Source organism: Carcharhinus amblyrhynchos, chromosome 7, assembly GCF_965287045.1.
Source record: "Carcharhinus amblyrhynchos chromosome 7, sCarAmb.v2.hapA, whole genome shotgun sequence".
Classification (NCBI taxonomy): domain Eukaryota; kingdom Metazoa; phylum Chordata; class Chondrichthyes; order Carcharhiniformes; family Carcharhinidae; genus Carcharhinus; species Carcharhinus amblyrhynchos.
The window spans coordinates 61,803,874-61,829,092 of NC_137330.1; the positions used below are offsets into that span (position 1 = coordinate 61,803,874).

At 39.6% G+C, this 25,219-nt stretch overlaps 1 protein-coding gene across 21 annotated transcripts in view; it reads left to right on the plus strand.

The window, feature by feature from the left end:
• epb41l2 (erythrocyte membrane protein band 4.1 like 2) overlaps positions 1-25,219 on the plus strand; it is a 170,782-nt gene that overhangs the window by 21,782 nt on the left and 123,781 nt on the right. For all 21 annotated transcript variants that reach the window (XM_080192443.1, XM_080192452.1, XM_080192457.1 and 18 more), the window contains one exon: positions 3,423-3,563. The gene's annotated coding sequence lies outside the window, so the exon portion shown is untranslated. The remainder of the gene's footprint in view (positions 1-3,422; positions 3,564-25,219) is intronic.

The following is a 25,219-nucleotide window of genomic DNA, read 5'->3' on the forward strand; positions in this document are numbered from 1 at the left end:
ATGGTGGGAGAGTCCAGAACTAAGGGTCATAATTTGAGGATAAGGGGTAAACGTTTTAGAACTGAGGTGAGGAGTAATTTCTTCATCCAGAAGTGGTGAATGTGTGAAATTTGCTACCACAATGTAGTTGAGGCTAAAACATCTGATTTCAAGAAGAAATTAGATGTAACTCTTGGGACTGAAGGGGTATGGAAAGAAGGGGGGGATCAGGATATTGAATTCAATGATCATCCATGATCAAGATGAATGATGGAGAAGGGCCAATGGGCCAAATGGCCTATTCTTTCTAGTTTCTATGTCTCTTGCCTTATGATTCTATCTTACATTAATGTCCCCTGGTCCCTTATCCATACTTAGCAAATTTAGTGCATGCAAAATTTTACATCCATCCAGTTTCACACCGAGTTTTGCTTATACAGCAACTATCCTCCCAGATCTACACAGTTCCTAATCCCCAAAGCATCAGATTTCAAAATTCTTAGCTTTGTGCAAAGTTTTCCATGGGTTCATTCTTTTTATCTGCAACCTCCACCAGCAGTATATTCCCCCACTGCCTAATTCTCTGTTCCCCTCACTCTAATAGCTTTTGCAGTTTCACTGTTGGCAGCTGTGCCTTCAGCCACCCAGGTTCCAAGAGACAACACAATCACAAATCTAAAACATTTCATAAATGCTTTATGCTATTATCGTTATATAATTGGTATGCGTTATTTGTTTGTTAATATGAAATAATCTTGCTCCAAAGATTCAAACTATGTAAAAGTTTGAATTAAACACAGTGAAGCTTAAAAAAAAACAAATTATTGAAACACACAAATGTAATCTGCGACTACACAGTAAAAGTTTGAAATTTGAGCGCGGCACAGTACAAATTTTAGTTGTTTAAAAAAACTCTCCAATTGTGATTTTGTTTCCTAACAATAGCATTTTCTGTACGTAAACTAATTAACGCAAATAAAAATTCTGCAGGACACCTGTCTTAGTCGTGCCACTTCCTCAGCAGTCATTCACAATTTGTTGGAAACAATGGCCAAGGTGGAATTGGCACCTTTACCAAGCTGGATGCTTAATTTGAGCCTTTTTATTGCTTGCCAGCTTCCTTCATGGCATTAACAATTTCCCAGTTGGTCAGCAATATGGATGCCATTGCTGCTTTATTAACACAAAATGGATTCAAACCTGGAGCTTGCTAGCAGGTTCAATAGAAGATTCATGTACTCAGAAATTTGTTATTTGTTTTGGTAGATGTATAAAATTCTTAGCTGTCGAATTGGATGAATTTATTGTGTTGAAATGTGTTTGTATTGAATTCTGCTTATTGATTAAGGCACTTCATGCAAGACCCAGAGTTGCCACTATTGAGGCAAACTTTCCATCCTGTGATCCCATGCTTGCAGCAATGAGGTCTTCTGTGGGTTTTTCAAATCACAAGCATCTTCACTTTGAGAGTGGTTTCAGAAGAAAGAGAGATGGAGTAATACCGTTGCCTTGTGGCATTCTCTCCAACTACTCAAATGTCAGCATTTTTTACAGCCAACAGTTGGGTCATGTGATATCTCAGAACTGCATGGATTTCGTATCTGTAAAAACAACTTGTGTTCTTTGCAAATGCAACATGGCTTCAGCAGTTTAGGTCAAGTGTTATTGTTGAAAAGTTCAATACATATATATGCCCAGCTGATGAGAGAAATTATTTTATAAAACATCTCCTATGTTTGCAAATTGCTGGGGTGTAATGCAGAGTATTGTGTCAAAATGTAAATGGTAGTCTTTCATTCTTAGTTCATGTTTTGCTTCTAGTGCTTGTGTCGGGGATTCCATATGTTAGAAGATACTTTGGCTCATTGGAAATATGCTTGGATCAAGGTCATATGTATTGGTTGTACCTTCCTATCAGAAAATTAAGTTTGGCTTTGTGTACTGATTCTCCCAATCACTAAAGCCTTATATTGTTTGCTTAACTCTTTGGGATCTGTGTAATCCAGAGCAAAAAATTAAACATTCCAGACTTTGTACTAAAAGTAACACTCATTGTATTAATTTATAATGGAGCATTCTTCCACAGCACAATTTGTGTGTGAATCTCTATCTCATTCTCTAATAAACTGAAGTAATAAGTCTGCGACATGTTTTGATTAACTGCATTGAAGAGTTAAGTGAAGTTTTTAAAGCAGGAAGAAGTATCTGAACCAGCTGTTTTGGAGCAAAATTAAACTTGTACTGTTAAATTAAAAATATAGTCAGTTCTAAAAATTCTTGGAAGGTATGTCTTTTTTTACTCCAGGTGGAAGACTATTCCATCATGATTTTAATAAGTAAACTTTAATAAGTAATAATTTTTAAGTTCAGCCCAGCTCGAATAGTTATCCAATTCTTTTTAAAGTTAAGGTCTAAAAGTTTGTGTTTTTTTTTAAACTGTAAATTCTTTCTCTTATCTAATTTGCAAATTGAGAAACCCTGCTTAATTCAGTACTTTTATTTTTGGTTTTACTGATGCCTTTGAGCTTGTGGCATGATGTTGGACTTGGGTTCTATCCACCTACTTGTGTGCTCAATTTTATTTGACTTCGGAGCTTTAACCATCTAGTGTGTCGTTGCAGGGGATGGCTATTGCAATGGTTATTCACTTCTTGGAATTGGGTCAATTTAGTTCAAATTGCTGGGCTACATCCTGTGCATGAAAGTTTTGATTAGTGTTTGGAATGGACCCACAGCTTAGAGCCCCTTAATTTAGTTATCTGAATTGGCAATCTTGCTGATATGGGAATCTAGCGAGTATGAGAAATGAATATATTCAGATGTTGATGTAAAAAACAGTCAAGGATTGAGGAGTGCAAGTAGGAAGTTGGAGTTAAGGTTACAATCTGATCAGCCATGATCTTATTGAGTGGTGGAGCAGACTCAATGAACCGAATGGTGGCCAACTCCTCCTATTTCTTATTTTATGAACTTTAACATAAGATTTCCTTCACACACGACTCAATTCACAACATCTCTATTACTCATCAGCCATCTCTACCAATCAGGGTTTGTATCTGACATTTATGCACTACATAGCATTACATTGCTGCAGGCCTCAAACCTATGTTATGCAGCTGCACCTGCTGTCAGCTATTCAACCATAATAGCCACATTACCAAAACAGATGGCAGACCACTCACTGGCTTATTTCCATCTTTCTGGCAAGATGAGGTGCTGCGCAACTGGAGAGGGAGTGATGTGCCAGGGAGGAGATGGTGGTGGCTGCTGTTGTGACACCCATGCCATTAAAAGCTTTGTAATCATGCAGTGTGCACTCATAACTAATACTGTTTCACATATCCTACATTTCCTTCTGATTGAGCTGCAGATGGTGTAAGCGTACACCTGTTTCTTCTTGCTTCCCACATCACAGCCTTACTCTTGTGTCTTTCTCCTTTTAGCTACTGACAAACTGCAACCTGACCAGGCACTGGAGAAACAGTAAGAGAGTGATGATGGAAACATAGCTCGATCTCTTGATTTCACACACGGTCATCAGCTCAGAGACTGACATCGCGTGAATCTTAAAGGACTAATTAAAGGTAGGGGTTGCACATGATACACCAAGCATGAGTGGGCTTCACCCACAACAAGGATAATGTAGCATCTAGTTTGTTGGAGAGTGAGGTTGCACCCAAACTCTGTTGAGGGTGAGTACTTTCACACAGATTACAGAAGCAAACTGAGTATACACACCAAAGCTCTGGTGTGTTTGATTGCAAGATTTCTGGCAGGTTTTCCGTGTCAAGGAGTATGGAGGAGTCTGGCAACAACTTGGCACAGAGTTTATTTAAAGCTTGGAGCCCATCCTTTCAACCTTGGAAGTGAAACCAATCCCACAAATACACTTGAATCCACCCATGATGGAACATTTGAATGCAGATGTATCTGCTTGCAACGCAAGCAGCTTCTCCCAGATGATTAACTGCTGCAGTGAAAGCTCAGACTGAAATCACATTTCTTTTATTGGGTGTTGGTGTCATTTACTGCCCATCTCTAATTGCCCTTGAACTGAGTACATTTCAGAAGGCATTTTTAAAAGTCAACCAGCTTGTTGTTTCCCAAACGTTCCCCTTATTTTAGGCCGTTTATTTGCGATGCTTCCTTATCCAGAACGCGGTCAAGTTGAGATTTACTCTTTTGTTGAATAATAATATAATGTCTAAGAACAATCTTTGACATTAAAGGAAACACCCTTGATTCTCAGTGGTCAATATAGGAAGATAAATCATGCTTGGTTGAAACCAGTTAAAATTAGTAAACAGATTCAAATACTGAATTTAATTCTGTATTGAGAACCTTCATGGATCAAAACCATTATCTAATTTTAAATGGAATAATCTTAAGTTCTTTTAGTTAATTAGCATTATTTTAAGTGAGTGATGAGCAGTGAAATGTAATCTGCATGCCCAATACATAAATTCCCTCTGTTTTAGTAATTGTTGACTATCCATGATATTCAAATTGCAGTCTTTCTCCAAACTGTAATGTTCACATCTGATATGATAGCATTTGAAAATTTAATTGAAACCATCTTGCAGCTGTTAAAATAAGATTGTTGAAATGTGGACTGCAGCAGTTCAAGGAAGAGGCCCATATCCATGTTTTCAGGGTAACTATGGATAGGCAATAAATGCTGGCCTTGCTGGTGACACCCACATCCTGAGAATGAATAAAAGAAGTACATAAGCAAACATTTACTGTCAAATACAGCTTTGTTCGTAGTCTTCGTCTCTGCTTATTTGGACTGTGTTGAAGCAAAAGAAATAAGTATTTGTCAGCTGTGGTCTAACTGAACTCTGTAACCTTTCAAAAATCTTCACCAAAGACTAGTTGTCCAAGAATTAAAGTAGATTATGTATGGTATTTTTGTGCATTTCTGTATGTAGTCAGTCTTTACATTGGAACAGATCAAATGGTATTTAATCTGTAGGTGTAATACAATTCCTTATTATGCCCATTCTTCAATGAATGTTTGGCTTAATGCCAGATTGTATTCTTCCTGTTTTACCTCCATATCAAGGGGATTTTTTTTTCTAAAAGGGTGAACTTTAAAAACATTAAACCTTTTTATTGCAATCATGTTCAATAAGCCACTTTATTTAGAAATAATATTACAATTTTGAAAATATTTTACAATTTTTTTGTATGTAGCCTATAGTGATTGATATGCTTCACTTTTTATGAGATCGAATGTGTGGCCAATCCACATAGTTTATTGAAGTTTTTAAAGCAGAGGCGTGTGTTACGGATCAACAGTTTGAGTGAAAGGAGGCGTCAGAAGTTTGAAAATTGTGGAGCGTTCACTGATTTTTACTTCTGAATTTATAGCCTGACTTCATAGTGTTCTAACACCATTATCGTAGACTCTTTCAGTTCTAGTTTCTGTACTATTAAAGGATGTTCACCAATATTTTATTGACTCACGAAGGACATTTCTAAATACTATTTTTAGTGATCTGTTTTCAAATTGCCGCAGTTCACTATCCGATAGTTGATTAAGAAAGAAAAGCGACTGCATCAATGGTAATAACTAGATTGAGTCATCCTAGCAGCCTGGTCAAATATTTGACAATTCTTGGTACATCTTTGAAGATAATTTGGAGCAGTGAGCAATTTGAGCAAGGACAATTTCAGTGCAAATGGTGCCATCTTTAGACTGGTGGGCTAGGTATTTTTCCTTGCTTACATTTACATGATTAGTAAATTGCACTTCTAGTGTGAGAAAGGTTCTTGGCTCATAAGATGAAGTTGTTGAATCAGTAACAGTGGGGATTAGGAATAATAAGGGTTATAAAGTGCTGGTGGGAGTAGTTTGTAGGTTTTTAACAGTTGTTATACTAGTAGTTGGGCCAGATCATTAAAGAAAAAAGTTAACTGGAGCTTGTAACAAAGACAATGTAATAATTGTGAACGACTGGACAAATCAAATTGGCGAAGATGAATTTTGTAGAATGTTTTTGTAACAGTTTTCTGGAACAATATGATATGGAACTGACTAGGAATAAAGCTATTTTAATATCTAACATTGTGCAGAGATAGATAGTTAGTAATCTCATTATAAAAGACCCACTAGGAAAAAATGATCAGAATGTTATTGAATTCCATATTAAATTTGGAAGTGGCATAAGAAATAGGAGCAGGAGTAGGCCATCTAGCCCCTCGAGCCTGCCTTGCCATTCAGTACGATTATGGCTGATCTGATAGTGGTTCAGTTCCACGCACTTGAGTTCAAAACAAGAATTTTAAACCTAAACAAAGCCAATTAGGTGAGAACAAGCTAAAGTTGATTGGGTTGTTTGTTTATTTGCTGCCATAAATTTTAATCTATGGGAAACACTTCCAATCAACAATTCAAAATGTTCAACAAAAATACATTCCATTTAAAAAAAAATGCTGTAAGAAAGATCCATCCATGGTTTACAAATGAAGTCAAGGATAGTATTATATTAAAATTATAGGCTTGCAAAAAATAATAATAAGACCAAGGATTAAGGTTGAGTTAGAAACCAGCAAAATAGAAACCAGTAAATTAGCCATGAACAGTTGATTGTAGGAGTTTTTTCAAATATGTTAAGAGGAAGAGAGTAGCTAAAGTCATTGTTAGTCTCTTAGAGGCAGAGACAGTGGAAACTATCACGGGGACCAGCGGTGTGCCTCAGGGATCAGTGCTGGGCCCGCTGTTATTTGTCATTTATATTAATGACTTGGATGAGAATATAGGGGGCATAGTTTGTAAGTTTACAGATGACACCAAGATTGGTGGTATGGTGGACAGAAGGTTATCTCCAATTGCAGCAGGATCTTGATCAATTAGGCCAGTGGGCTGATGAATGGCAGGTGGAGTTTAATTTAGATGCAAAGTAATGCATTTGCTGGATTGAACCAGGACAGGACTTGCTCAGTTAATGGTCTGGCATTGGGGAGAGATACAGAACAAAGAGATGTAGGGATACATGTTCATGGCTCCTTGAAAGTGGGATCACAGGTGGACAGAATGGGGAGGGAGGCATTTGGCATGCTTCGTTTCAGGTTGGTCAGAACATTGAATACAGGAGTTGGGACGTCCTGTTGAAGTTGTACAAGACATTGGTGAGGCCACATTTGGAATACTGTGTGCAACTCTGGTCATCCTATAATAGAAAGGATATTATTAAACTAGAAAGAGTGCAAAAAAGATTTACTAGAATGCTACCAGGACTTGATGGATTGAGTTATAAGGAGAGAGGCTGGATAGACTGGGACTTTTTCCTCTGGAGCGTAGAAGGCTGAGGGGTGATCTTAGAGGTCTGTAAAATAATGAGGGGCGTAGACAAGGTAGATAGTCAATATCTTTTCCCAAAGGTAGGGGAGTCTAAAACTAGAGGGCATACATTTAAGGTGAGAGGGGAGAGATACAAAAGTGTCCAGAGGGGCAATTGTTTCACACAGAGGGTGGTGAGTGTCTGGAACAAGCTGCCAGAGGTATTAGTAGAGGCGAGTATAATTTAACTTCTAAAAAAGCATTTAGATAGTTACATGGGTACGATGTGTATAGAGAGATGTGGGCCAAATGCGGGCAATTGGAATTAGTTTCAGGGTGTTTTCAAAAAAAAAGGCGGCATGCATGGACAAATTGGGCCGAAGGCCTGTTTCCATGCTATAATCCTCTGACTCTATGAATGTGACGACAGCAAAGACATTGAAAAATTACTTTTTCTATCTTCACAGTAGAAGACACAAGTTATAGAACAAAGAAAATTACAGCACAGGAACAGGCCCTTTGGCCCTCCAAGCCTGCACTGACCATACTCCTGACTTAAGTAAAACCATCTACCCTTCTGGGGACCATACCCTTCTATTCCCATCCTATTCACGTACTTGTCAAGACGCCCCTATTTCTTACGTCCTTGTTTTCATTGGCAAATCTTGTAACAACTTAAGGTGTTGGCGATTGGATTTATTACACGAGGCAATATGTGCTGAGGCTGGTCAAGTGCTAATGACCTAAAAAAATGCATGATTTGAACAGTGCTTGGGCAGTCTTTCCAGTTTTGCTTCAAAGCAGAACAATTGATTGCAATAGCCTGTTGCGGTTCATAACAGTAATAGAAATGCCCTTGATTTGGGATGGTGATCAAGGATGAAACTCGGCAACAAAACAATCCAATGAGCAACATCAGCTGGTCGGAATTTAGAGAAGTTCTAGCATATTTTCATGTTATAGTGCAGGGTAAATATCGATCTATGTGATTTCTATAGTTTCAAAGAGTAGTTCTGGGATATTTTCACATTACACGATCTCGATGAGTAGGGAGAGTCCTGCTTTGGCTCCCTTTCGGTATATTGTCCTAAGAGAAAGCTGGTGCCTGGTCAGAAGATTACATTTTCTATTCAGTATTTGGAAAGAGTAAACAATCCAGCAGCGCACACCCTCCTGCTGCTGAAAATGCCGAATGATAAATTGTTGTAATGGGTGTCAAGGGATATGGAGTCAAGGCACTCAAATGAACTAAATGTACAGATCACTGCTAAGCTAATTGAATAGTTGAAGAGGCTCAAGAGGCTGAAAGACCTACTCCTATTCCTCTGTTCCTGTAGCACATGTTAAAATCATTCATGAGATATGGGTGTTGCTGACGAATTCCAAATGTTTCTGTAAAATTCTCAACATTTAAAAAAAAATGTGTAATGCAAATAAATTTTCATCACCAACAGCAAGTAATAACTTTGTAAAGTTGTGTTTATATAACACCTTTGTTAATATTAAATATATCCAAAAACATTGGAGGCTTGCTATTGAACAAAATCTGACACCAGTCATGTAAGGAGAATTACGACAGGTGACTGAAGAGAATCTTAAAGAAAGAAAAGGGGGCCAGGTTTAAGTCAGGATTTCTGGAGCGTAAGCAGCTGATGTGCAGTCACTAAAGGTAGAGCAGTGAAAATTGGGGATGTAGAAGAGGCCAGAATTGGAGGAGCTTAAGAGTGTGGAGGGATGTAGGGCTGGAAGAGGTTAGAAATTGGGAGAAGTGAGGTCATTGGGGAATTTGGTATAAAGGATGAGAATTAAAAAAAAAAAAGCCACTATTTGACTTTTTAATGTTAGGCAAGCAGGACTTTGTGCAAGTTATGGTCCAAGGAGAAGAATTTTAGACAAGCTGAAATTTACTGAAGATGCAAAATTTAAGGCTAATCAGGAGAACGTCAAATGTAGAGATTACTGAGGTATGGCTGACTGTTTCAGGAGCTGATGTGCTGAGGTAGAGTGTAAATGGCTGATATGTAAGTGTAAGTAGACAGGCTTGGTGATGATGATGGTCAGAAGTCCATCTCATAGTCAAGAATGCCCGTGATGTGAATGGTTTGATTCAGTCTCAGTCAGTAATTCAGGAACAGAGTTTTTGATGGGGATGGAAGACAGGGTTTTCTCTTCCCAATGTTTGCAAAGTTGTAAAACTTATTTATATTATAGGAAAGAGCCAAAAGATCCATATTGGTGTTTGTGCTCCACATAAAGATGTCCTACATCTGCCTCTTATTTCGGTCTAGCTTAATGCTGCTCACCTCAACAACTTATAGTACGACTTCCACATTAACCACTCATTGACTAAAGATGTTTCTTTCCCCTGAATTCCCTATTGCATTTATTCACTACTATTTATGGCTCCTAGTTCTGGTCTCATCTGCATGTGGAAAATATCATCTCTACGTTTGCCTGATCAAATGCTTTGATGATCTTGATCACTTCTAATGGGTCATACATCTCTTATTTGGAGAACAGAGTCCTAACCTCTTTGGCATAAATCACTTTGCACCACCACTGTTTGTAACTTTTCAGCGCTTTTTTTTACAAAAGCACACTGTAATCCCTCCAATTCTGGAAAACTCTGTTTGGAAACTCTAGTTGTCTGGGAATTCTTTGAGTAGTCCCTAACAGATGGCGTCATTTTAGTGCAGGATGTTGGGAGCAGAAACATGGAAATTACAGCATTTGCATAAGGAAAGTTATTTTATGTAATTTTAATGTTTTATTGCTATTTTCTGTTTCTGGTAAATATTTGTATAAAATATAATTCATTACTACAGGAGTGGAATTCGTTACCATAGGAAGTTGTTGATGCCAAAACATTGAATGTATTCAACAGGCGGCTGGATATAGCACTTGGAGCAAATGGGATCACAGGTTCTGGGGATAAAGCAGGGTTAGGCTATGAAGTTGGATGATCAGCCATGATTGTAATGAATGGCTGAGCAGGCTCGAAGGACCAAATGGTCTCCTCCTGCTCCTATCTTCTATGTTTCTACTATGTGTTTTCTGGTTCTCTCACTTGTGGCTAGGCACTCTAAAAGCTTGCTATAATCTAAAAATGGCTTCATAGAATCCCTACAGTGCAGAAGGATGCCATTTGGCCCATCGAGCTTACACTAACAACAATCCTACCCAGGCCTCATCCCTAGTACCCCACGTGTTTACCCTGCTAATCCCCCTGGCATAAAGGGTCAATTTAGCAAGGCCAATCAACCTAACCCCAACACTTTTGGAGTGTGGGAGGAAACTGGAGCACCCTGAGGAAACCTATGTGAATATGGGGAAAATGTGTGCAAACTCTATATAGACAGTCACCCAAGGCCAGAATTAAGCCCAGGTCCTGGTGCTGTGAAGCAGCAGTGCCACTATTCCACTGTGCTGCCCATAAACTTGATTCCAAGTATTCTGGACTGGAGAATTAGCAGTGTTTGTACTCTGATCTATCCTTTCATGGTCAATTATAGATGGCCTCACACTTGTCTGCACCATCTGTCACAGTTTTTCCACTCAGTTAATCTATCACTGTTGCATTGTAATCTTATGCCCCTGTCTACACAGTTTATTATGTCACAAATCTTGGGTGCTATTGACAGATTTGGATATTTGGATTTCTATTGTGGTATCCAAATTATTAAAAAAAAAGTAATTTGCGGTACAAATACTTGTTGGGGAATTAACAATTATCCCTACTTCATTTTTATCAGCCATTTAAAAAAAAATTAATAATGTTAATTAATTAAAATATAATTTTAGTTGGATTTGATAAAACTTGTGATTCAAGCCCAAAACTCATTTCTCTGATGTCAATAGTTTGAAAGATAAGGAAGGAAGTGATGCAAAAATTCTCATCTGAGAAAAGGAAGATTTGTTCACCTGGTGGGCAAAACCTCTGTTTGTACAACAAGAAAGGCAAATCGATCCTGAAAAGGTTATGAAGTATCTCTTCATGGATCTTCAATTCAATTGAAATGGAAATACAGGAACAGCAGTAGGCCATTCAGCTCTTAACATTTTTCAGTCCCACTCCAGATATTTGAACACAATAATTTAGGCTGACATTCCAGAGCAGCACTGAGTGAGCACTGTACAGTTGGAGCTGTTGTCTTTAGAATAATTAGTTAAACCAAGGCCCGGTTCTCCTCTGGGTCAAGATAAATCATTCCATTGTGCTGCTTCAGAGAGGACAAGGTAAATATTTATCACAATTAAAATTGCAAAAGCAGACGGTATGTTATCACATTTTGTGGTAGCTTGCTGTGCCCACACTGGCTGCAGCATTTCCTACCTTCCAATAGTGACTACACTTCCAAAGTGTCTGTAAAGCACTTTGGGGTGCTCTGAAGTTGTGAAAGAAACTATATAAATGTTTTTGTTCTGTCATTGAGTGAAATCATGATTGATTTGTACCTGAGCTCCCTTTACTTGGCTTTGTTGCATATCCCTGATACCCACACAAACAAAAATCTATTGACTCTATCATAAATTTCAATGGACCGAATGTCCAGTTTGGAGAAGTAAGTTCCAGATTCCTACTGCCCTTTGAAAGCAATGCAAACCACTTTCCTGGGCTATCAGTAAGAATTAGAGAAGACATACTAGCAGATTAGGACTCCACTTTATTTGAATCTTGCTTTTGTACTCAGTAATAAAAAACAAAAAAATGCTGATAAAACTCAGATCAGGCAGCATCTGTGCAGAGAGGAAGAGAGTTGAAACATGTAGAATGACATCAAGTTGTTATACTTCTGTGATTAATACAGACTAAAACATGGGCAAATGAATTTTTTAACAACGTGATGAGTAATAACCCCTATAATTTTTTTTGTTCTGCGCAACCTGTTTATTTCTTTATGGGGTATCATAAGTTTTTTTGTGCAACTGCTCCAATTCAGTATTTCAAAGGGAACAGCTCGTGAACAGTTTTCATGATTGCTGTGTGATTGTACATGCATGCATCTTAGAGTGAGGGAGGTTGTTTGGCAACAGCCTTATCACCAATGTTTCCTCTCAAAACTGGATTTTATGAATGTGGGGTCTGATTCTTCAGATTTCGATTTTTGGAAATTTTAACAAAAAAAAGTAATTTTCAAATTTCATTCTCATTTCAACTGTATCTTTCTTTCCACTCTCTTGCTATTTGTTAACTTGGCATTGAATTAAATATTCTAACTTCCTGGCTCAGACTTAATGAACTAGAGATTGACTGACTACTCCAGATCTATTGGATATAGGTTTGTGATTTGCAGTTTGTCCATGCTGGTTCCATTAGGTGTTGTGTGCATGTTAGTTTAGTGTTTCTACCTAATTGTATTGTAGCTGTGGTTGAGCAGGTTCTTTGCTGATGATTACCTTTTTGTCTTGCCAGTTGCATCTGTGTTCAGCTAGGAGCGAATGGTGCTGTGCTGAGAGCATGTGATGCAGCCAAGATTCTGTCTGTCTGTCTCTCTCTCTCTCCTTTGTGCCTGCCCCCCCATCAATCAAAAGAAAACTGCACTGATTAACATTGCTGCAAGTTAACTTGTCAAAAATGGAATACCAGAGTCGAGAGAGATCCCAGAGAGATGGGTGTGGATCTTTAGAAGGGAGTGGAGCATGTAATTGGGGAATTTGAAATCTTGTGCATGACCCCAAGCTCCTGGCCATGCTACCACAATTCTAATGGCCTTATGTGAGGGTCAAGGTCAGCGAATATACCTTGCTACCACCAATATATATGCCATCCACCACATCCTCAATATCTCACATTGCTCAGTGAATCTCGGTATTCAGGACTCACCCCAAACATCCACGTGTGCAGCTCATCCTTAGTCATTTGCTAAACCTTCAAGTTGCACAACCACCTCTTGCTGTCCCCATGTATCTAGGTGATTCAGTTGCAGTAAACACATGACTCAAATGCAGCACTCCACAAGTACTGACATTTTGTCCTCTAGTAGAGCAATGTAGCATACAAAAATGGGAACAGAGCAGAATCAAGGTGACAAGGATGCTTGTTCCTGAGCCTTATGGAAGAGATAACCCATTACAGCATCGGCTGGCTGCAACAGTATCTAGCATCAATACTATCATGAACATTAGGAACAACGGTATTCTCCTTAACCCTTCTTATGCCCGTTAACTCCCAACTCAGTCTCATCTTGCTCAAGGACATAATGAGCAAGTTGTTCGTGATTTGACCATGGATCTCTTGCTTCAACTCTCACCCTCCCTTGCATCAACTTTCACCTTCTGATTTCCTGCTTTCAGTCATCTGAGAACTTTTTTTAAAGTTTATTTATTAGTGTCACAAGTAGGCTTCGTTAACTCTGCAGTGAAGCTACTGTGAAAATCCCTTATTCACCACAGTCCTGCGCTTGTTCAGTTACACTAAGGAAGAATTTAGTATGGCCGGTGCACTAACCAGCATGTCTTTTGGACTGTGGAAGGAAACCCACGTAGGCACAGGGAGAACTTGCAGACTCTGCTCAGACAGTGACCCATGCTGGGAATTGAACCTGGGCCCCTGAGGCAGCAGTGCTAACTACCATGCCACCGTACTGATAAAGCAGATGAATTCTGCTGCGGGGAACTGCAAAAGACCACTGATGAGCAAACAGTCTCAGATGCTGGTTTGTAGGCTGTCTTGTGAGTTGGCCTCTTGTCTCTGTTGAAGAGTCTGGCTCTAACTTGGCACAAGATGGCACCAAAACTTCCTACTTCTGCAGCTTCTGATCCATTTCTTTATCGTTCTATAGACACTGCCATTGCTGCCCTCATATCAATCGCAGTCTTTGTATGGACAGATCACCAAATACTTCGCCTTCTGAGGTTGCATCGACATTCTCTGGCAAAAGCGAGAACTTGCCAGAACACCTTTTTAAAAACGCTTCAAAGTACTTCCAGAAACTCTGCAAAACAGGCGTTCTTCAAAATTGTTTTAATTAAAGTGAACGGTAAACTTGCAATCAGAATTTTTCTGGATATTGTTCCACTAAACAATTTTTAGTTTAATGTCTAATCCCAGAGAGATGACATAGCTTCGCGAGGCTAAGGGGTGTCTACCCACCAAGCAGAGAACAATTGGTCATTCCCATCAGCTGTTTTTGCATGTTTGTCAGATTATTATCCTTGTTACTGTTGGACTGAGAACCTTTCTTCCTTGCCATTTTTAAAGCAAAAATATTATTCCTTTAAATGATTATCCTGACCACTATATATGAAACCTAATAATGGAGTTAGTCTTCACTGATGCTTTAGTGCAATACTACAAGAGTGTGGCACTGCTGGAAATGTGATTTTCACGTGAACGCAAAGATTCCATGACCTGATTCAAAGATGAACAGGAGTTCTTCAGTTGTTAGCCAATATTTTCTGTTAACCAACATTGTTAAAAATTATTAGTTATTTATTATATTGCTCTTTATGGTGCTTTATGAAATTGACTTGTTTTCTAGATTACACACTGACTTTGTTTCAGAAGCACTTGGATATCCTGAGGTGTGAAAGTTATTGTATAATAGAAGGTTTGTTCATGTTTGCAAAGAAAATCTAAAATAAAGATTAGAGACTTTTGTTTAGTTCTGAGTCTATTGGTTTTCATTCTGGGGAATTTAAGGTATTGCATTCAAAATAGTTTATTGGAAGTTTAGCCATGTAGAGTTCATTGGCAGAGGAAATTACAGGCAAGTCTCTATTGTTGACTGTTACAATACCAGTTGCAATGTTGTTACTGTTTCCTAAATTGCTCTCTTTTAAGAGTGGAATTTTCAATTAAGGCAATATGCTGAACTTGATGAGGGTATTGGTATGAGTTCATTTAAACAGAATGCAATTCTGTCAACTTAGTTATTTGTGTGAACTCAGATGTGAAATGCAGGGCCAATTCACTTAAAAGAATAGAGTTATGTCAGAAAACTGAGCTATCAGGTCAGCCAGCTGAAACTAACAGTGAGCAAAGATTCCTTTATGTTCTGATTAGTTTCCCAGATACATGAAGACTGTGACTGTTTCACAATCAGAAACAGATGCTTGGTGGAGGGAGATGTTGAGGGATGTGATCCAATAGAAGTTATTTGTTAACTAGACAGAAATCATTGTTATTTAATGACAAGTAAGAAATTATATTACAAACGAATTGTTAAATTATTTTTGAAGCTTTAGGTGATACAGCAAAGACTTATGAGATTGATTTGAATATTCCTTTCCATCAAAGACCAATCTTTTAATTTTGTGCAAGTTATGCATTTCAGACCATCTATTTTTAAAATTTGTTTCACAGGATATGGGTGTCACTAGCTAGGCCAGCATTTGTTGCCTATTCCTGATTGGGGATGAACTGTCTTATTGAATTGCTGCAGTCCATATGGTGTAGCTGCATGATTGGAAGGGAGTTTCATGATTTTGACCTAGTGATAGAGCTGAAACATCAATATAGTTCCAAGTCAACATAGTGTTTGGTTTGGAGGGAACTTGCTAATGGTGGTGTACCGATGCATCTGCCGCCCTTATATTTCTAGCTCGTGGAGGTTGCTGTTTTGGAAGGTGCTGTTGAAGGATCCTTTGAGTTCCTGCAGTGCATCTTGTAGATGGTGTACACTGCTGCCACTGAGCTTCAGTGGTGTATGGGATTTTTATGGAGTTTTTAAAATGGTGGATGGGCTGACAATTAAATGGGCTGCTTTGTTCTGGACTGTTTTAAGCTTGTTGAGTATTGTTAGAGCTGAACAAATGGAGAGTATTCCATCGCACTCCTGCAATTGAGTAGTTTGAAAGAAGCTGGAATTCTCTTGACCCTAGTGGACTGTATGCAATAAGACTGCTATCTTCCTTTTACAAGCAATGTACAAAAAGGATCGTATGATAGTTTATAGCTCTGAATTTAAAAAAAACCCATGCATGAAGAATTGTTGGTTCTGCTTTGGTATGAAGAGCCCATTGCTTGTAGAAGGAAGATAGCAGCCTTTTTCCAGTCCACGGCTATTCCACATTGTTTATGTCACAGATCATTGCTGAAAGAACCCGGATTTGAACGATTGACTTTCAACCTGTTGCAGAATTCCTTAGTTTTAGTTTTATGCTGTGTGTGTGAGGGAAATTTAGGGTATCGTGTAAGTGTAATTCATATACTTCCATATTTTGTACTGTATGTGATTGAGCTTTGTCTTTCTATTTGACAAGACTGGTTTTCTAATAAACCAATAAATTTATTATTTATTGTAAGAAGCCTAGTTAGTCTCGCTTACTCTGGGTAACAGTAGTAAAGATAAATAATTGACCATTTAGTGAGTGAATCAAAATTTAAAACTAATGATGGGAGCTGTGGTGTAGAGGGTTACTGAACTGCACTCCTTCCATCCTGGTCATAAAACCAGCCAAACAATATTTAAAACATTGGAAAGATCTGTATTTATGCATGGTTCCTATTATGTGATCGCATTTAAGACATATTGCCTTAATATCATATTTTAGTAAATAATTTTAAGTGTAACAGCAAGTCATAATCCAGGATTCAAAAACAAGGAAAATAATTGAAATTGTCAATTGAAAGTTCAAGGGACTTTTTTAAATGGCACACCAATCAGGAAAAGTTTTTTTTACCAACTACATACAAATGGTTTCTGAAGCAATGAACCAGATTTGGTTGTCATAATATAGGTAAGGCTGTTATTATTCCCAGCTCAAATGTGTAAATGATACAGCAACTTTAGGAGGGGTCTAGAGCACTAATATCTGAAAGTTGTTTCAGAGCGAGTCTATATGCTAACTTTACTCCACCTGTTGGATCTTTTGATTTCTGACCTAGTGCAGAACTCCATTTGCATTGTACACCTGGCCTCCTGAAGTTTGGGACTCAATGGGCAATATTCAACAGCAATAGCTTGCACTTGTGTCATGTATTAAATGTTGAAAAACATCCCATGAGGTGAGTAAAGGTTTGGTCCAAGGTATAGATTTAAAGGAGAGTGAGAGAGATGCTTAAGGAAATTAGAATTTAAGACCTAGGCAATTAAAGGTAAAATTGCTGATGGTGGAGTGAAAAGAGTAATGAGGTCCACAGGATCAATTTATTTATGGGATGTGTTCATACTTCACACTGGAGAAGGTTGGAGCAATTTAGAGAAAGGGCAGAAGAAACACAAAGGTGAGAATTTTAAATTGAATTCAGCATTGCTGGGTAGGATTTTTCTGATCTGCTTTTGTCCCTCCAGGATAAAGTTTAAGCACAGTTTAATATTTCTGAAACTTTTCCAACTGTGCATTTCATGATCACCTTCAAAAGAATTTCATGAGCTCTTATTAGGTTTCTGGAGGTGCCAAGTGAATGAATTTTCCAAATCAAAAGAATTTGCAATGATTTACTTGGAATTTTGCTGATGTATGAATATGACCCATAATCCATTTGTTAAGAACTTTTCTTTTGTTTCAATGACTTGTGCTTTAACTGCTGACCATTGCTGAATTGAGTTCAATTAACCTTGAAGAAAGATGAAGAACAGCTGCTCAATATGCAATTGGGTCAACTTTAGGCCTGGAATTTGATTCTCTGAGGAAGGCCCTTCCCCTCTTTATTTTGGCTTCACACATGGTCAAGAATTTTTTTTCACTTCAGTGAGATAAATGTAGGAAAAATGAAAATTGTTGAGATAATTAACCTTTGTTTGGATTAAAACCTTGAAAATAATTTAAACCCAAGTACCAGATCTATATGTTTATGAATTTAAAATAAATGCCATATAATGTTTTTCTTGAAGTATATCTTTGGGCTTAAAACTGATTTCAGGCTAAGGCCCAGCTTGATGGCCTTGGACAGCTTAACCATGTTTGCCTTCGCTTCAGTCCTCCTCTCCATGCTCTTAACTGATACCCCCACCTACAACCAACTTTTGTACTTAGAAATCCCAGATCTGCTACTTCAACTTGCTAGCAATGACATCCCATTCCCTAGAGAAGCCAGATTTTGGCAACTTGTAGCACAATGAACCCCTGTAAAATACTGGATTCGAAGCTACTTAGTTAATTAATTACCTAACCTATTTACCATGTAAAGTAGCATATTTTCTGGCACACCATGACCACATGATGCTACACTGTGCACGGTAGCACAGTGGTTAGCACTGCTGCTTCACAGCTCTAGGGTCCTGGGTTCGATTCCCGGCTCAGGTCACTGTCTGTGTAGAGTTTGCACATTCTCCTCGTGTCTGTGTGGGTTTCCTCTGGGTACTCCAGTTTCCTCCCACAGTCCAAAGGTGTGCAGGTTAGGTTTATTGGTCATGCTGAGAAGTTGCCCCTTAGTGTTCAGGGATGTGCAGGTTAGAAGGATTAGTGGTTGTAATATGTAGGGATATGGGAGTAGGGCCTGGGTGGGATTGTGTTCGGTGAGGACTCGATGGGCTGAAGGGCCTCTTTCTGCATTGTAGGGTATGATTCTATGATGAAGTTTAAGCAAAATATAATGTCAATTGTGTTTTCTGTCCGTTACTCTGGAGAGGTCACCATTATGATATGCAAACTCTTGTTCTCAAAAACAACAACAAATGAGAACATAAGAACATAAGAAATAGGAGCAGGAGTAGGCCATCTAGCCCTTTGAGCCTGCCCTGCCATTCTATAAGATCATGGCGGATCTGAAGTGGCTCAGTTCCACTTTCCCGCTTTCTCCCCATAACCCTTAATCCCCTTGCCTACCAAAAACCTATCTACCCGCGTCTCAAATATATTTAGCGAGGTAGCCTCCACCACTTCAACGGGCAGAGAATTCCAGAGATTCACCATCATTTGAGAGAAGAAGTTCCTCCTCAACTCTGTTCTAAACTGTGCACCCCCCCCCCTCCAATCTTGAGGCTGTGCCCTCTAGTCCTGCTGTCCTTTCTGAGCGGGAAGAACCTCTCCACCTCTACCCTATCCATCCCTTTCATCATCTTATGCATCTCAATGAGATCTCCCCTCATCCTTCTAAACTCAAACGAGTACAAGCCCAGTCTATTCAGAACTATGCCATGGAGTGTGTGAATGAAGTGAGAAAGCCACCTACAATCAGAACTTGTGAAGCAAGACTGAAAGCAAGTAATCTAGGAAGAGTAGCGAGGAAAGAAGAAGCTGGATTAGTCAAATAATTTCAGCTCAGGTTTAATTTACTGTGGATAGAATCAAGTTGAAAATAAGGTTTGAACCAGAGGAGCCATTTGGGCCCTTGAACCTGCATTACCATTTAGCTCTATCCTGGCTAATTTTCTTGCTCATTGGCAGTTTCCTATACTGTCCCATATCACTTGATGTCTTTGATACCTCAAGATTCATTGATCTCTGTCTTGTACACTCTGACTGAGTCTCCACAACCCTCTGTCGCAGAGAATTCCAAAAATTCACTTTCCTCTGTGAAGAAATTCCTCCTCTTATCAGTCCAAGATCAGCTATCTATTCTGAAATACTGTCCTTTGCTCAATCCTCCCAACCAGAGGAAACATTCTTCCTGCATCAACTTTGTTGATCCTTGTAAGAATTCTGTGCATTTTAATAAGATCACTTCTCATTCTTCTGAACTTGAGAGAATACAAACCCACTCTCCTCAATCTCTTGTCACAGAGCAACCCTGCAACCCCAGGAATTAGTCTGGTGAGCCTTAGTTGCACTCCTTTTATGGCAGGTGTATCCTTCCCTGGGTAAAGAAATCAAAACTGTACACACTGCTCCATGGTGCAGTCTCACCAAGGCTCTGTATGATTGTAGCAAAATATCTTCTACTCCTGCATTCATCCTTTTGCAATAAAGGTCTACATACTATTTACCTTTCATGTTGCTTGCTGTTTCTGCATGTTAGCTTTCAGTGACTTGTGAACAAAGAAACCCAGGTTTGTTTGGATCTCAACACTTCCTAATCTGTCACCATTTAAGAAATGACCTGTAATTTGCTACCGAAGTGGACAGTTTCACATTTTTTCACATGATATTCCATCTGCCATATTCTTGCCTACTCATTTAACTTGTCTTAATTTCCTTGAGCCTCGTTGCATCCTCCTGACGAGGGACCTTATTGAGTGACTTATGTAAACAAAATGCACCCCATCCACTGGTGCCTCATTATCTGTTCTGCTAGTTGTATTCTCAAAAACTACTCCAACAGGTTTGTCAAACGTAATTTCCTTCTCAAAAATCCATGTTGACTTTACCCAATCTCACCCTTAATTTCTTTGTATCCAGTTAAAATATCCTTCAGAATAGGTTCTAGCATTTGTGAGGCTACTGACATCAGCTTAACAGGCCTATAGTTCCCTGTTTTCTTTCTTGCTTCTTCCTTAAACAATGGGGTTACATTTGCTACCTTCCAATTTGAAGGACTGATCACCAAATCATCCATTATCTCTACAGCCATCCCTTTAGTACTCTGGAATGCATATCATCAGGCCTAGAGGCTTTACCAGATTTCAGTCCCATTAATTTGGAATACAAGACAGATATAAAAAGCATTCTCCCCTCTTTGATTGTCTTTTCAGCTGTTACTGCAAGTGGTTCCCGTTTATCTGGCATTACTGTCAATTTTTGAAATTGCCATTATTTTGCTCTTCAATAATATCTGCTCTTGACCCTTTTAATCTTGCTAACAATAATCTCGTCTCTGACCTCCATATCCTCTCCTTGTCATCTACCATCTTGCAAGTCCCTGTTTTGAATCCTCACAATCCCCTTTTACACCCATTTTCCAGCCCAGGAATGGCTCCAACCAAAGGCTGGAATAACCTGAACTAAGATATATAATTTCTTCTTGAACTTTCTGCAGAGTTGGTCAGGTTTCTCATTTGTTCAGCACGTTAGCACTGCGCTTGCATGGTGTTGCTCTTGCTTGTTTAGTAGCAGCCGGACTATCAGTTGTAATGCCCATGTCCTATTATCTCTGTAATCTCTTGGAACCATCATCAGCACACAATGCAATGAGCTTCCACGAGTATGTTGATTACATCAAATTGTATTTCTCCACAGTCTTAGCCCTATCTGTTAATGCAATATGCCGCATTTTCCTTTAGCTAAAGACTGGGAAGATGAAGTGATCACCTTTTGATTCCTGTTACATACTGCATATCCTGACCACCAACTCCATCTGCCTTCCCTAGCCACTCTTTCAGATGGATCCATACAGTTGTGTCTAACATCTGCTTCAAATCCAGGCTTAATGTGAACCCTCCACATGGCTAAAGCTTTATTTTTTTTCTCACCTCCACCTCTACCTCAAGGACATCTGACAGTGAAATCTTTGTGTTTTTGTCATCTCCAGACTTGATTATCCTTGAACACTCCTGGTTGGCTTGTTTATATTCACTATCCATAAAATTCACCTCTTCAAACTTGTGCTATTTCTTCCCTCTCCTGTATCATATCACTGATTACCAATTACACCTGTTCTTTCTGGCGTTGGCCGATTTTTAAATGTCCACCCTGTTTAAATCCCCCACCCTCATGCAGTATACCTTTGGAGTTCTCCTCAGAGCATGAAAATTGAGAAGTTATCCTCAAACAAAGTTGTCTTCGTACTGAGTGTCCCATTTTAGAATCTTTCCAAAGAAGGTAGATGTACTATTTTACTAGAATATTAACTCAGTTCCCCAGTGAACAGAAGTACAAAGCTTTTATTATATTACCATTCTGAAATGATGCAAAACAGAGCACAGCTCCATTTGGCCAATGCTTCTTAGTTTTTGGGTGGAACTTAAATTATTCAGCGAGTTGTTGAGGGAAACTATGCGTCATTTTACTGAGTTCTGATGTTAACTTTGTTTCATAGTGTGAGCAAGCTTTGTCAAATTCTTCTTTAGAATCAAGAACAAAGTAAGTAATTTGCAGTTTTGGACTTTATTTTGTAAAGCAAAAGTATGTTTTAAGGATTAACGTGCTATGAAATCTGCTGTTTTTCTGCCTCTTAGTTCTGATGTGGGTTTTGTGGTTTGTTATAGTGTTGCTATTGTATTTATTGGCATCCATATTTACTGTCTGTATTCTGCAAAAGAGTATTTGAAAGCATGAGAGCATTTTAATTGCTGGACTTGGTGAGCTTGTCAATGATGGGAGATGTTTATTGCATTTGACATGTTTTGTTCTCTGTGTGAGAAACAATGCAAGATCTGCAAAATACCATGCCTGCTTGTCACAGACAGCTTAGTGTTGGTAGTTACATGTTTGTGGTGGGGAGGGGTTGAGACCAGCAAAGGGATGGTGTCAAAATACTTATTGTTAGTTGATACAAGATTTTTGAGATGTGACTAATTTTTGCAAATTTCAAGCAGGGTTTATGACTGCGATTTTTAGGAAAGAAACAGGTTTGATTTTGAGCCAGAGACCCACCTTTTGTTGGTTTGGGATAGGAGTGGGGAGAACTTGGTAGGGATGCTGATAAAAGTGGAGGTTTTTTTGGGTGAGAAAGCTTCTAATTATTATGGAGATGGGTTTCCTGCCCAGCTAGAACCAATCAGGGTGGCAAAGGAGATGAAAATGAAGTGTGGGACTTGTTTAGACTCTTACAAGCAGCTATTACTAAGGTTTCTGATTGTCCTGATAGACCTGTGGTTTGAGCTGAAGTCTGTACCAGAAGGAAGCAAGATATCACAGGGATGCTGAAGGCCTGGGACTTGGGACAGAACAGATCCATGTTTCATCAATTCCAACCTAGATTTAACGCTGGATTTCATGGTGAGGAAGAGGATCCTCTTCCTGGGGGATGGCAGGAGGGAGCCATTTTGTCACTGCTCCTCAGTATCCTCTTGCAGTGGCTCATTGTCCTTTAATCCATTCTGGATGGCCATACTATGGAGAAATGAGGCAGACCACCACAATAATCATGACTTTTGGAGCATACCATCAGACTTGACCAGGCACCAAAAGTGCTTCTGGTTGTCATAGTAAGGTTGAGATTGAATGTATTGTCTCTGTCTGGGGCTCTGGTAGATGAATGAGTAATCAGGTCTTAGAATCATAGAATCACTACAATGCAGAAAGAGGCCATTCTGCCCATCAAGTCTGCACAGACTACAATTCCACCCAGGCTCTATTCCCATATCCCTACATACTTACCCGCTAACCCTTTAACCTATGCATCCCGGGACACTAAGGGGCAATTTAGCATGGCCAATTAACCTAACCCCCACATCTTTGGACTGTGGGAGGAAACCGGAGCACCCGGAAGAAACCCATGCAGACACATGAAGAATGTTCAAACTCCATACAGACAGTGACCCAAGCCGGGAATTGAACCCAGGACCCTGGAGCTGTGAAGCAGCAGTGCTAACCACTGTGCTACTATGCTGCCTTCACGGGATATCCCTAGTCCCCTGGGATCCATTTGCACACCTTGGGGTTTGGAGTGCAGACCTAGGATGTCCTAGACTGGCAGAGGATGAAGGAGTCTTGGCAGCTGCCAGGAAAGAGACAGCACACAGCTCGCAAATCAGTTGAAATTTATGGTAGGGAACTCGCTTCCTGTAGATGGATCTCACTGGTTGATCACATGGTGCTTTGGACACATGAGTGCAATTGATGGCAGATATTTGAGGCAAATGTTTTTGCAAGGCTATGACTGTCATTAAACAAATGCGCTGACCAGACCTGGCAAAGAGAGCATCCATGATCAACGAGGTTCAGCTGTTTTGAGATGCTACTAACGTCCACATATTATTGGAATGATCCAGAAGCAGGGAGGTTTGGGACTGCAGTTACTTTGACAGCTAGTAGTAGGGCATGGTGAGCAGTGCTGTGAGGTGTGAAGTCTTCAGCAGTGAGGACAAAGACTGTGACCATCTGCCTGGAGAGTTGCAGTTTCCTGCAACACTGGTTCTTCATCATCACTAAGAACATAAGAAATAGGAGCAGGAGTAGGCCATCCAGCCCTTCGAGCCTGCCCCGCCATTCAATAACATCATGGCTGATCTGTCGTGGCTCAGTTCCACTTTCCCGCCCTCTCCCCATAACCCTTAATCCCCTCTCTTATCAAAAACCCATCAACCTGCGTCTTAAAAATATTTAGCGAGGTAGCCTCCACCACTTCAACGGGCAGAGAATTCCAGAGATTCACCACCCTTTGAGTGAAGAAGTTCCTCCTCAACTCCGTTCTAAACCGCCCCCCCCCCCTTTATCCTGAGGCTGTGCCCCCTAGTCCTACTGTCTTTTTTGAGCGGGAAGAGTCTCTCCACCTCTATCCTATCCCTCCCATTCATCATCTTATACGTCTCAATGAGATCTCCCCTCATTCTTCTAAACTCTAACGAGTACAAGCCTAGTTTATTCAGCCTCTCCTCATAGCTCAACCCCCTCAACTCCGGTATCAGCCTAGTAAACCTCCTCTGCACTCCCTCCAAGGCCAAAATATCTTTGCGCAGGTGCGGCGCCCAAAACTGCACACAGTACTCCAGCTGTGGCCTCACCAATGCCCTATACAGCTGCAGCAAGACCTCCCTACTTTTATATTCAATCCCCCTCGCTATGAAGGCCAGCATCCCATTCGCCTTCCTGACCACCTGCTGCATCTGCAAGCTGGGTTTTGTAGCTTCATCTTTGGCAGTAGATTCTATGTTAATTTGTTGCCTTCCTGGCCTTTGTTCCTGTTCCCTGATGGTGTCTGCAGAGTGTTGGCACTCACCGCCACTTGGCCCAAAATTTGACAATAGTTTACCCCCTTATTATCAGCTGAAATCTTCTTTCCTTCTGAAGAGGCGGTTGTCTAATTGGCCTTGGCAGCTTTGCCCCCTTCTGCCTCTGTGATACTAAGGGGGTAGTGCCCACATTCAAAATATGGATACTGAGTGTCACCCATCCCGAGTCCTCCTTTACCTTACTGACAACAACTGGCTCCCCATTCTTCATCTACCTGCCGTCACCTTGTTTCTGATAACCTGATCAAAAACATAAAGGTAATCCTTGACATGCTCTTAAAAAGCTTTTTACTTGATT